Raw genomic sequence first — 13535 nt, forward strand, 5'->3', positions numbered from 1 at the left:
CAGGCTCAGTACGTGTCTCTTGCCCCCTCTCTTCTCTGGGTGATCTCATCCAGCCCTGTGGCTTTAAACAGTGCCACCCTGCCTGCTCCATTCTCTCTCTCCATCCCAGATCCTGGACTTTAGGTTCACACATCCATTTGCCATTTTCATGTTCTCATTCTGATGTCTAATAGACATCGTAGCCTCACATCTATTGATTACCTCAAAGAATTCTGCCCATTCTTTTTTCACTCCCTTCTTCTTTGCTGATTCTCCCCTAAGAAAGAATATGTATAGCAGTGAACGTTTTTAAATACCATCCCCCCTGCATTTTGCTTCTCTAGTTTGGGTCTCCCAGCTGCCTGCCTTTGTAGTACCTGCTCTTTCACTATGAAAGCACTCAGAATGTTAGCTGATTGTAATGGTTTGTTTCCAGCGATGGGCTCTCTCTCCAAGTAAACTATTCGCGCTAGGGTATGCGCCCTCTTTGTTTGAGTATAATGTCTATTGACATTATATATTGAGTATAATGCTCAGTATAATGTCTAGTCCATAATAGAGGCTCCAAAGGTATGTATCAATCGAACAAGTGAATTATTTGACAGTGGGGTATGGGAGGTGTACAGGTTAGGAGACCAGAGTCAGGGAGTCCATTCAGGTGTCTCTCTAGGTCAGAGATAATAAATACCTGGGCCAGGGAAGTAGGAATATATTCCTTGGAAAGGAAGAAATATATCACGAAACATGAAAGCAGAATCTATGGAATACAAACGTCTGGGGATGGGCAGGAGAGACGAGGACGCAGGACACTGGTGTTGAAAGTAGGCTTCCAGGATGGGGCCAGGGACTTCTACATCATGCTCACCAAAGTCGTTTGTTCCCATGCTCCAGTACAGAATTCTCCTCTTTTCTATGGAAAGTTCCCTATAGGCAGTTCCTGGGAAAGTGTACCGGTGTCCAATGTGTGAAGATTGCAGAAGATATTTAAGTGTTGCTTGGGCAACTCTGTTCTCTGAGCACTAACACGCACTTTCCAATCCCAAGTTATACCTTGTCTCTTATGTCCAGTCTTTGAGCATTTGGTTTTGGAATTTAGTCTACGTTTTTTAGCTTTTTTTCTTTTTCCTTCACAGATGTATACACATCAGCTTAAGCTCAGTGAACTCTCAGTTGAGAGAGTCCCTGATTCCAGCCCACATGATAGTTCCCATTTCTGTGTTGATTGTAGTAAGGTGATGAGACGTACGTTTCTAATCACTAGTTCCATCGTGTCATTTTCCCATTTTCTACACACTTACTTGACATAATAAGGGCAAAATGCAGTGAAATATTCAAATAAGTGCATAAACAATCTCTCTTTAATGGATACAAGTGGGGGTGCTGTTAAAATTGAACTATCAGCTGAAAGCTGGCATGACAACCTGAACGGTTTGCTAATATACAAGAGATTCCCCGCACTGAGGCCACCTTTGCTAAGCAGTGCCCTGCTAGAAGGGAGTGAGGGAGATGGAACTCTACCTATATTTTAGGAAATTTGCAGATAGTTCCATATCATATCATTAATGGACTGTTGCTATTATCAGACCCATTCCTTCCACTCACTGTGTTCATTTCTTTTATAAGAACTTGTTAGCGGATGAATTGTGTCCCTCCAGAATTCATGTACTGAAATCCTAATCCCTAGTACCTCAGAATCGGACTGTGTTTTGAGACATGGCCTTTAAGGAAGTAAGTAAGGGAAAATGAAGTCATATGGACGGACCCCAATCCATTATGGCTTAGAAGAGGCAAAGAGAAGTCTTCTTCTTCTATGTGAAGACACAGGGAGGAGATGACCATCTGCAATCCAAAGAGAGGGGCTCTAGAAGAAGCCTTCCCTGTCAACATCTTGACCTAGGATTTTACTATTTGAAAATAAATTTCTGTTGTTTAAGCCACCCAGTTGGTGGTACTCTGTTATGGCAGCCCTAGGAAACTAACACAGAGCTCTTTGACTGAATGTCACCAGCCTTGCTGAGACTTCTTGGCCAACATCTGAATCTCACAGGGTCTCTGCAAAGAGTGGTAGGGGAAGTGGAAAGGCAGACCCTGCAGGGCCCATGTGAGGAGGAGAGGTTGTGAGCAGTAGGACTTGTCCAGGGTCACGCACAATGTAGAGGCCAGACTGTAAACTTAAGGTCACTGTTCAACACATAGTCTCCATAGAAGATTTGGATGGGTCAAATTTTAGTAAGTTTGAAGAGAGGCTACTCAAGGCCCAAAGTCTTGAGTATGTCCATGCAAACACTTATATGAACAGGTCTTTATTTTTTTAGGTTATATGATAATGTTCTTCAGTGTTTCCCAAGAATGGTCCAAATGCAAGAAGTTGTAAGAGAGAAAACAATGATAGAGGAGAGAAGAGTTTATGAATCTACCCTCAGATTTCTGCCAAGATGTAAAAATAAAATAAAATAAAATAAAAAGAAGTAAAAGTCAATTGCAGATCATTTTTAAAGAGAAGACTATTTTCTTGTCTCATTTTAAAAGTCATAGATATTTATGGTGTAAAATTTGAAAGGCAAAATTTAAAGAAAGAAACGTGTCTCCCTCAATCCTGCCGTTCAAAGATATCTCTTTTGAACATTGGAGTAGCTGTCTGTTCAAAATCTTATTCTAAGGCTGTGCAAATATCTATCTCTATCTTTGTATATCTCACAAAAGTGACATTATGCCTAGTATATACTATATTATAGCCTCTGTTTTTGCAGGCTCCACACTGGGTAGGGCCCAAAACCATGACCCTGAAATCAAGACGAGAGGTCAAGAGCTGGATGTTCAATTGACTGAGCCACCCAGGCGCCCCTGAGAAAACCCTTTTTAAAGGGTGTATTGTCTTCAGTTACCTTGAAACTAAGGTTCTTGATTTAAGCAATCGCTACTGAAGTTATTCTTTCTCAGTAATTATATGTTGTCACTGGAGGTAGTTTAGTTTTACAGAAAGAAAAAATTTTTAATATTTTATTTATTTATTTGACAGAGAGTGAGATCACAGGTAGGCAGAGGCAGGCAGAGAGAGAGGGGGAAGCAAGCTCCCTGATGAGCAGAGAGCCCGATGAGGAGCTCAATCCCAGGACCCTGAGATAATGACCTGAGCCAAAGGCAGACTGAGCCACCAGGTGCCCCTACAGAAAGAAATCTGATTAAAATATGAAATTAAATAAAATGTATTTGATGACTTCTAAAATTTTTTACTTCTTTTTTCATTGATTTGTTTATGGATGGTTCATCTTTTTTGGACTTCTAGTGTGTGTACCTGAAAAGGTATCTGTTCCATGAATTCAAATTTGAGGTTTCAATGCCCTTCCTCCTCATCTTTGTCTCCTTCTCCTTCTGAAATACAGGGCCTGTGGTATTTTTAAACTTTTATTTTTTGTTGTTGAAAATGTCCAGTCTATGAAGCAAGTTCAAAAGGCCTGACCTTTTGTTTTCATTAAATTATGGAGGAAATAGAGAAAGTTAATGTGTTTACTTTAAAATGAGGAGAATCACAAGACAAAAAGCCTGCTGCATTGCTATGATTGTTTAGTATCTGTTCAGGGCTGACTGAGTCCCTGCCCCGCACGTCCCTCTAAACGATTTCGTTCAATGCTCGCTGTACTCCAACAATTTAGGTTGCATTTCCTCCGTTTTCTCTGGGCAGAAACGGAGTGGAAGAGGTTGACTCACTCGTGCAGGGGCACACGGATGATGAGTGGTGGGCGCCAATGCATGTGGTTTTTCCATTACACAGAGCCATTTTTTCGATGACCAGAGCAGCTCCTCAAATAGTTTCGGGATGTCTTTAATTAGCAATAATCGCGCCTCGGATAAACCTCATTGGCTACGATACTGCCACTGCGCAAAGCTGTTTCGGGATGTCTTTAATGGGCATTTGGTGGTAAGGAGCATGTACACACAGGCCAGTAGTGATGATAAAATACTCAGACTCATTCTGTGGGTGGCTATGGGAATCATTCTCATTGTTTTGTAGTCATGAAGCTGTATCATGTATCGTATATATCATGGTGAGTAAATGCGTGTGTGCGAACATAGTATATATATGCGTAAGAAAGACTGCCCTGAAAGGGACACAGCCATGCCTTCACAAACCTTCAAAATACAGCCATATCCTATCGCCAAAACAAAAATTTGCAGCCAAATGCTGTAACAACAATATGTCAAGGCCAAACACTTAAAAAATGCACAGAAAATTAATATTTGTAACTACAATGATTTTACTATTTATTATTATTATTTTTTTTATCTTCACTCCTTAGGCTTGATGCTGGGCACTGATGGGCTGTGACCTTGGTTTACCTTGACTATGATTTTGGTTATTTGTTGCAGTGGTATCTCCTTTGACTGCCAGCTGCTTTTAAAGTCTATTTTTATTGATGTATAGGACAGATATATTTATTTTTTAAAAAGATTTACTTGTTTATTTTAGAGAAAGGGTGTGTGTGTGCAAATGCAGTGAGAGAGGGGCAGAGGGAGAGGGAGAGAAAGTCTGAAGTGCACTCCTCATAGAGCCCAGAGCCCACCTGGGGCTCAATCTCATGAGGACTCTGAGATCAGGACCTGACGGGAAACCAAGAGGTGGTTGCTGAACCAACTGGGCCATCCAAGCGCACCCAAATATGTTTAAATGTAGACAGATCACAAGGCACAGGCTGACAGATTTTCATGAAATGGACGTGACAGTGTAGCTGGCACCCAGATTAAGAAAAGGGATGTCACCAACATCAGAGAAACTTTGTACCCAGTCTTAGTTTCAACTGCCCCACCCCCAATGGATTCCACTCTCCTGACTTTTGTCACCAGAGATTAGTTTTGCATGTTTGTAAGAGTCACATAAACTGAATCACAGAAAATACTATTTTGCATTTTGTTTCATTTTTCTTTCTTTTTTTTTTTAAGATTTTATTTATTCATTTGAGAGTGACAGAGACAGAGAGAGCACGAGCAGGAGAAAAGGAAGAGGGAGAGGGAGAAGCAGGCTCCCGATGTGGGGCTTGGGGTGGGGCTCCACCCCAGGACCTGGAGATCATGACGTGAGCCAAAGGCAGACACTTAACTGACTGAGCTGCCCAGGTGCCCCTTGTTTCATTTTCCCACATGATGTTTGTGAGATTCATCGACGTCCTCTTATGTAGCCTATAGTCCTTTCTAGGTAGCATTCATTTGTGTCACTACCTCAAATTTGTTTTATCCATTCTCTTGTGGATAGACATTTGTGTTTTCCCCAGTTTTTGAATGTGATGAATGGTGCCCCTAAAAACCCCTTGTACATATCTCCTGGCACAAATATGTCCGTATTTCCACTGGATAAATGCCTAGGAGTGGATTGCTAAGCCAGAGGGCCTGTGTATGTTTAGCTTTAGTAGATGCTGGCAAATGCTTTTTCCCCCAAAGTCACTGTATCTGTTTAAATCCTACAAATAATATATGACTAATTTAATTGCTTTAAATCTTTGTCAACACTTGGCATTAGTATTCTTTTTCATTTTAGCCACTTGGTAGGTATACAGTTGTAGCTCATTATGGTTTTCTTTTGTGTTTATCTAATGACTAATGAAGTTGAGCACCTTCTTCAGAAAAAAAAATGTGGTTAACATACAATGCAATATTGGTTGCTGGAGTCCAGCACATTTTTTCATATGTTTACTGATAATTTGAGAATCCTTTTTGCGAAATGCCTGTTCAGATCTTTTGCTTATTTTTCTATTGGTTTCTCTATGTTTCTGTTATTTATTTATTTATTCATTTATTAAACCATAAAGGGCATATAATATATTAATTTCAGCTGTGAAACATAGTGATTTGATATTTCTATAACATTACAAAATGATCATCTTGATAGGTCAAGTTATCATGTCACTATACAAAATTATTACAATAGTATTGGCTACATTACCTGTGCTGTAACAGCACTATGTTTTCCTTACTGATTATAGGGATTCTTTATTAATACATGTCCCAGATAATGTAGTGGCTGGCGGTAGCACGAAAGTCCTGGGATTCTGAAAGGTGTGGTATGGGGGAGGGGTGGAGAGAACAGAAAGGGAGGTTGTGGCCCCAGAATAAAACCTCACTTTCTTCTTCTTTCCGCCCTGACAGTCCTGATATTTAAGGTAGCTATGCCTTTAGTGCCTCTGGTGGCTCTGTGCTTCACCAAGGGGTAGACTGGCCCTCCCTCTTGTCCTGTTAATCTGGGTTTCAAAGCCTCATATTCTGGGAATCTATCCAGTATTATAAATTCACCATTTCAGGTGATTTTGTCTAGTCCCAAACTTGGGAGTCATCTCATTTTTTCTCACCTCTCCTCCAAGCTCTCACCTCTCCAGTCCCACTGCGTCCTGTTGATTCTATGTCCAAAGCAGGCATCCAACGGGATCACTTCACTCCTCTTCTACCAGCAGGACCTGGCTCAGGGCACATGGTCTCTCCCCTAGGCCAATGAGATGGCTTCCAAATGGGCTTCCAACTGCTACAGAGAACTGTTTCGAAACATAAAATTTGTACCTTTCTTTACTGTTCTTTATTCTCCCTGTTATTATTCCTCATAATGCCTTCTCTTTCCTTCATAGCACGTATCATGATTGGTAATTACATGTTTCTTTCTGCCTTTGTTTTCGTGTCTTCTCCACTGACCTGTCAGTTCCATGAAGGGATCAGGCCTACTTTGTACATCAGGCATCTCAGTAAATAGTTGTTGAATTTGAATACGAGTGATTGAATTAATGCCTCGTGTCAAGTCTGAATCAAGCCCCCAGTGCTCCCTTCAAGAATTCATCCAGCCTCTTCTAGCTACTTCAAGGGTTGGAGCTCTCACTGCCCCACGGCCACCTACCCTATATTTGAAAGGAATGCAATTATACCTACCTTCAGTGTTCAGGAAGGAGGCAAAGTGTGTAAGTTGAAGGAAGCCTAGGTCTCAGCAAGACTGAAAACAGGAAAATCTTCCCAAGGCACCAATGTCCTCACTTAATTATTTTTGTTGGAAAACTCCCCTCAGTTAGCAGATGCAGTTCTCGGCTCTTAGGCCTTAACCTCCCTCCCACCCATAGTGTTTCTAGGGAACTTGGTGCACTTCTGTTCTGGGGACAAAACAAGGTTGGGGGTCGATCCTCTTCCCATGCCCTGCTTCTGACCTCTTTTCTGGGACTGAGGTCTAGAGTGGAACAAATTATGGCCTGGGGCTCTGAATAGGCTTCACCCATCTCCCAGTGGCTCATCTCCTTACCCAAGTGTGTATTTAACACCCTCTCATCAAAGGTGCTGGCAGGGAGCTAGATATCCAAATGCATCACTGGAAAGAGACAAGACTGCAGTTTGAAATTCTGGCTGTATTGAGGCCGTGTCCCCAGTGTTTAGCTAGTCTATTAAGTAGTAATCTAACCCTGTGATGATCTCAATTAATTTGACGTTTTCCCCAGTCCCCTTTAGATAGTCTGTGTTCAGTGCTGTGGGTTCACGAGCAATTTGAGATCCAGCACAGGAAAAGTCTGCCTCTGTTCTTTCTCCTTGTACTCTCACAGTTCAAGGTCAAGGTGGAATCTATCAGTGTTACTAAACAAGGCCGTGAGGCCAGAGAGATCTGGACTGAAGCTTGATAGAGTCACTTACTAAGTGGGACCCAGGCCAGGTCACTTACTTTGCTGAGCCTCAACTTCCTCATCTGCAAAATGGAGAGAATACTTATCTCCAGGGCCATTGTGAAGATTAAGTAAGCTATAGAAGGTGTCCAGCGCTGTGGCTAGCAAAGAGCAGGTGTCCTACATGAAACAGTTCTTTTCCAGTCTCCCATCTTCTGGTAACAATGGCAAAGATGGCTTCTGAATCTGTTTGGTTGTTCTAGGAGATATTATATTTACTCTTGATTTCAGAACAGTATTTGTTGAATTGCTGTGGGTAGTGCCAGTCTCCTTTATGTTTCTGATTGGGGAGACAAAGGCAAGGTGTGAAAGGTGATTTCAGCAAATGAGCTAGAAACAGGTCCAGACCCTGAGGCTCCTAATAATCTATCTCCACTTTGTTCTCAATTCATTTCCACCGGTGTGGGCACAGAGGGCTTTAATTCCCTCCTACCCATAGCACAGACCTGAATAATTAGAATCCCCCAGATGCCCTACTTTATGTAGTAATTTCAGACATGTTCTTATCTGAGTCTTTTGTACAACACTGACAATGAAGGAAAAAAGAAAAAGCAAAGATTTGGAGACAATTTACTGATGTTTCCTGGGTAGTAGAAGAACCGATGGCTATTATTTTTCTCTTATCAGATATCCACATGTGGCAAGTGATAACTTATTCACATCACTAGTAGAACTTCTCCTTCTCCCTCCTCACACAAACATGCTGAATTAAAACACTGGGCAAAGTAATTTAAATGTTAAATTTAAATGTTACTGCACCGCTGAAGTAAGGGTGAATCTATATACAGTGGTCGAAAGTAGAAAGCAGGAGGCTCAAGTCATCCCAAGGTTATCCATACTGGAATAAAAGCTAACCAACAATTGAGAGGGAGCATTGATGTGTTTTTGGTTGCAAAATAGACAGGGCTTATTCCATTCATAGTAGGTGCTCAGTAAATAGGGACTGTGTTGATGAATGATGCTTCTCTTCTGAACATCTCAGAATATTTTGCTTTATCTATTTTCCTCAGTGAGGAAGGGTTTAGATCCTCCCAAAACAGGGATACATTTATTAAATCCATCAACTGATAAAAATTGATTGAGTTTCTCTTATGTGCTGAGCAAGGAGCCAGAGGCAGGGCTCAATCCCAGAACCCAAGGATCATGACCTGAGCCAAAGGTAGAGGCTTAAGTGACTGAGCCACCCAGGTGCCCTGAGTCTGGGTTTGTTCTGAGTGTAGTGGGAGCCATTGGAATGTTTTAAGAAGGGGAATAGTGCATTCTGATTTGTGTTTGAGAAGAATTTTTCTGGCTTTTACTGGGAGAGTGGATTGGAGGGAAGCAAAAGAGGAAGCAGGGAGATTAATTCAAAGGTTATTTAACAAGAACCTTTGGATGCCTGGGTGGCTCAGTAGGTTAAGCCTCTGCCTTTGGTTCAGGTCCTGGTCCCAGGGTCCTGGGATAGAACCCTGCATTGGGCTCCTTGCTCAGCAGGAAGTCAGCTTCTCCCTCTTCTGCTGCCTGCCACTCCCCCTGCTTGTGCTCTCTGTCTCTCTGTCAGCTAAATACATAAAATCTTAAACAAAACAAAACAAAACACCGAAACCCTCCCCAAGAACCTCAGTGACATGGCATTACATACCACTTGAATGGCTAAAATGGAAAAAAGAGAATATAATATCAAGTGTTGGCTAGGGTGTGAACAATGGAACTCTATATACTATGATGAGAGTGTAAAATGATATAACCATTTTGGAAAGCTGTCTGGCAGTATCTACTAAAGCTGAATGTATATATCACTTATGAACCAGCAATTCCACTCTCGAGGATATGCTGAATAGAATTGCCTACATATGTCTACATATGTGCACCAAGAGATGTGAAGGAAATGTTCATGGCAGACTATTTCTAATAGTTGCAAACTGGAAACAATCCAAATATTCATTACAGTAGAATGGAAAAATAATTTGTGGCACATTTGTCCAAAGGTATATAATTCAGCAGAGAGAATGAACTGTTTCTACACGCGAACAACATGGATGAGTCTCACAAATAGAATTTTTTTAAAAAATCAAGTAACATACAGTGTAGTGTTAATTTTCAGCAGTAGAACCTAGTGATTCATCACTTACCTGTAGCTCCCAGCACTTGTCCCAACAAGCACCCTCCTTAATGCCCATCACCCATTTAGCCCATCTCCCTATCCACTGCCACTCCAGAAACCCTGTTTGTTCTCTATAGTTAAGAGCCTCTTATGGTTTGCCTCCCTCTGTTTTTTAATCTTTTTTTTCCTTCCCTCTTTTTCATCTGTTTTATTTTTTCAATTCCACGTATGAGTGAAAGCATATGATATTTGTCTTTCTCTGACTGACTTATTTTGCTGAGCATAGCTTACTGTAGTTTTGTCTATGTTGTTGCAAATGACGAGATTTCATTCTTTTTGATGGCTGAGTAATATTCCATCATATAACACACACACACACACCCTATATCTTCTTTATCCATTCATCACTTGATGGACATTTGGGCTCTTTCCATAATTTGGTTATTGTTGATAGTGCTGCTGTGAACACTGGGGTGCATGTACCCCTTCGAATCAGTATTTTTATATACTTTGGGTAAATACCTACTGGTGCAATTGCTGGGTCCTAGGGTAGTTCGATTATTAACTATTTGCGGAGCCCCCATATTGTTTTCCAGAGTGGCTGCACCAGTTTGCATTCCTACCGACAGCATAAGAGGATTCCCCTTTCTCTACATCCTTGCCAACAACTGTTGTTTTCTGAGTTGTTAACTTTAGCCATTCTGACAGGCGTGAGATGGTATCTCACTGTGGTTTTGATTTGTATTTCCCTGATGATGAATGATGCTGAGCATTTTTTTCATGTGTCTGTTGGCCATTTGTGTGTCTTCTTTGAAGAAGTGTCTGTTCATGTCTTCTGCCCATTTCTTCACTGGATTATTTATTTTTTCAGTGTTGATTTTGATGAATTCTTTAAGGATACCAGGTCTTTATCTGCTATGTCATTTGCGAAATCTTCTCCCTTTTTATTGGTTGCCTTTAGTTTTGTTGATTGTTTCCTTCACTGTGCAGAAGCTTTTTATCTTGATGAGGCCCCAATAGTTCATTTTTACTTTTGTTTCCCTTGCCTCTGGAGGCATGTCTAGCAAGAAGTTGCTGTGGCTGAGGTCAAAGAGGTTGCTGCCTGTGTTCTCCTCTAGATAAACAACATTTTGAGTGGAAGAAACCAGATGCTGAAGAAGCTGTACGATTCCATTTACATACATTTAAAAATAAATGAGGGGCACCTGGGTGGCTCTGTTGGCTAAGCGTCAGACTCCTGATTTTGGCTCAGGTCATAATCACAGGGTTGTGAAATTGAGCCGCACTTTGGGCTCAACGCTGGGTGTTGGCCCTAAAGAAGATTCTCTTTCTCCCTCTCCCTCTGTCCCTCCTCCCTCCTCTCTCTCCCTCTCTAGAAGGAGGCAGGGAGGGAGAGGGAGAGAGAGAGAGAGAGAGAGAGAGAGAGAAATAGATGAAACTAATCTATGTTAAAAGAAGTACAGATTTTGGAATGGTGGTTCTTCACAAATTCCTATGACACTCTCCCAGTCTGTTGGTCACCCATCCTAGGTGTGCTCAGGCAGATCACACTTTTGTGTCATCTTCTGATTCCACATCTGTCTTTACTTCAACTGTGAGCTCCTTGAATGTGGACCTGTAGAGGCAGCTTTAGAGTAATGATTAATTGCAAGGGCTCTAGAGCTAGGCTGTCGGATCCAAATTCTGGTTCCATCACAGATGATCTGAGTAACACCAAGTAAGGTACTAAGTAACGCAGTCTACTTTATCTGTAGAATTGAATAACAGTAGAACATTCTTCATAGACAGCAAGGACTCAATAATGCAAATATACATGCAAGTGCCCAGAATAATATTTGTCCTTAGTAAGGATTCACTGAAATCAGCTATTATTGTAATCATGTTGTCTTCAAAACCCATCAGATGTCTGTCCGGCACATGTTATATGGTACATAGTTGATACTTTTACTATGTATATAAGATGCTAATTATATGAGCAGAAGCATAAGTGGAGGTAGAGGAGAGAGTGATTCTTGTGAGCTGGGGAAGGGGATTTGAACAACCGACACAGTTTGAAATCGGTCTTGAAAGGTTGGTAATGTGGACAGATAGGGAAGGTTAATGGTTAATTCAGCAGACATTCATAACCTGTTCTCACAAAGTTAGGCCATTTGGTAATTATAGAAATTGAATGTGAAAAATAATTAGCATTAAGCTGATTTCATCTCAAGTTAGCAGCAGACCTGGTATCAAAATTCCATTTCTCTCTTCCCCGGTGTCTGCTGAGGTGTTACTAAGTGTTTTGCTCTAGGAATATAATAGATTTTAATTATTGAACGACGCACTTGAGAAAGCAGAAAGAAGTCAGGAACATTCTGTGACTCTGGGGCATCTACTTTACACATTCTGGAGAAATTAACATACTATGCTTATGTTTCCACAGCCACCCAAAAGTAATTTTACGGTGACTTGGAGATTGCTTCCCTCTCCCACATCCATCGTCACTTTGCCTTTTGTGAATTATTTTTCCTTTTGGAACTCACCTGTGCGGTCTTCTGGCAAATCAAAGCCAAGCTAACAATGCATGGCTCTGCTCTGTGATTGTGTTAAAAGAAAGGCTGCTTCACAGAAGAAGAGAGAGATATTAATTTGTCTTTTTGGGGATGTGCATACTGATTGTGGTTGACATAAAACTCTTTGAGGTTTTTATCCTTTTGTCATTGGGCAATCGTTTCTTCAGCTAAGAGTAGATGAGGGCTGCTGTATAAGAGGGATCAGGACTGTTGTGAAATTTATCTTAGTCTTCCCGCACTCCAAAATTCATAGCCTCTGGGGCAAGATGGAATTCACTTTGAACAAGGACTCTGTCACTTGGTAGTGGTGCACCTTTGATTTTGAGCCTTACTTTCCTCTCCTGTAAATTGGGCTTATGACCTTGTAGGTGGAGTGGGTTTCAATGAGATGGATTGCTGCGGTGACAGTATGAGGCAGAGCCCCAGAGGGGTATAATCGGTGCTTAAGAAATGCTTTTTTCCTTGCTCTCCCTTTCTTTTCTCCCTTTCTTCCCCTTTCCTTTCTCCTTCCTTTCTCTTCCTTCCTCTTTCTTTCTTTCCTTCCTTTCTCTTTCCTTCTCTCTTTCTTTTCATTTATTTATTTTATGTCATCTCTTTCTCCCAGAAAGGGTGTTACATGAACACATTTAAATTGACAGACATGTAAAAATTAATGTGCAGATGAGACTCTCATTTCATGAATGTGTGCGAGACTGTGGATGGATGTGTTTACGCGTGTGAGCTTCCGGAGGGCATGCAGGTGCAAGTGTGACAATATTCCTAGGATAATATCTTGCGTAGTACCTTCAAGACCACCTTTTCCTTCTCTTCTACTAAGCAAGCAAATCTATTAACCAAGAACGACAGAAAAAAGTAACAGACTGGTCTGAAAGTGCATTGGACAAGAAAAACCTTTTTTATTCTTATAAAATCTTTGATATTTATGACACACATGATACTTGAAATTCAAAATGCACAAGCAGTTGTCATTCTCAAAATATGCTATACATTGGTTGGTCTCAGTGAAACTCAAACCTCTGTGAACTGTACAAAATATTACTATACAGAAGGTGTGGTTAGTCAATAACCCATCAATTAGTAGGTTGAAGATTCTGTTTGGCAAATTGGCATTCATTGAGTTGACCTCAAATCACCTTGTCTTCTCCCCTCCGACCTCCACTTGGCTGGGCTGCGTGTAGGGAAACTTGCTCTGTGTCCCAGGCTATGGCATTCTGGGGGGTCTTTTATCTAGCCTCTTCATTTTGG

The 13535-nt window shown here is 41.2% G+C and overlaps 1 non-coding gene across 1 annotated transcript; it reads right to left on the minus strand.

Annotated features, from left to right (window-relative positions):
- Positions 1–3730: 3730 nt before the first annotated feature.
- Positions 3731–3867, minus strand: LOC123952345. Its single transcript, XR_006820608.1, has one exon. It is a non-coding gene; the product is annotated as a U4 spliceosomal RNA (small nuclear RNA).
- Between the last annotated feature and the right edge of the window lie 9668 nt (positions 3868–13535).

Source organism: Meles meles, chromosome 10 (assembly GCF_922984935.1).
Source record: "Meles meles chromosome 10, mMelMel3.1 paternal haplotype, whole genome shotgun sequence".
NCBI lineage: Eukaryota > Metazoa > Chordata > Mammalia > Carnivora > Mustelidae > Meles > Meles meles.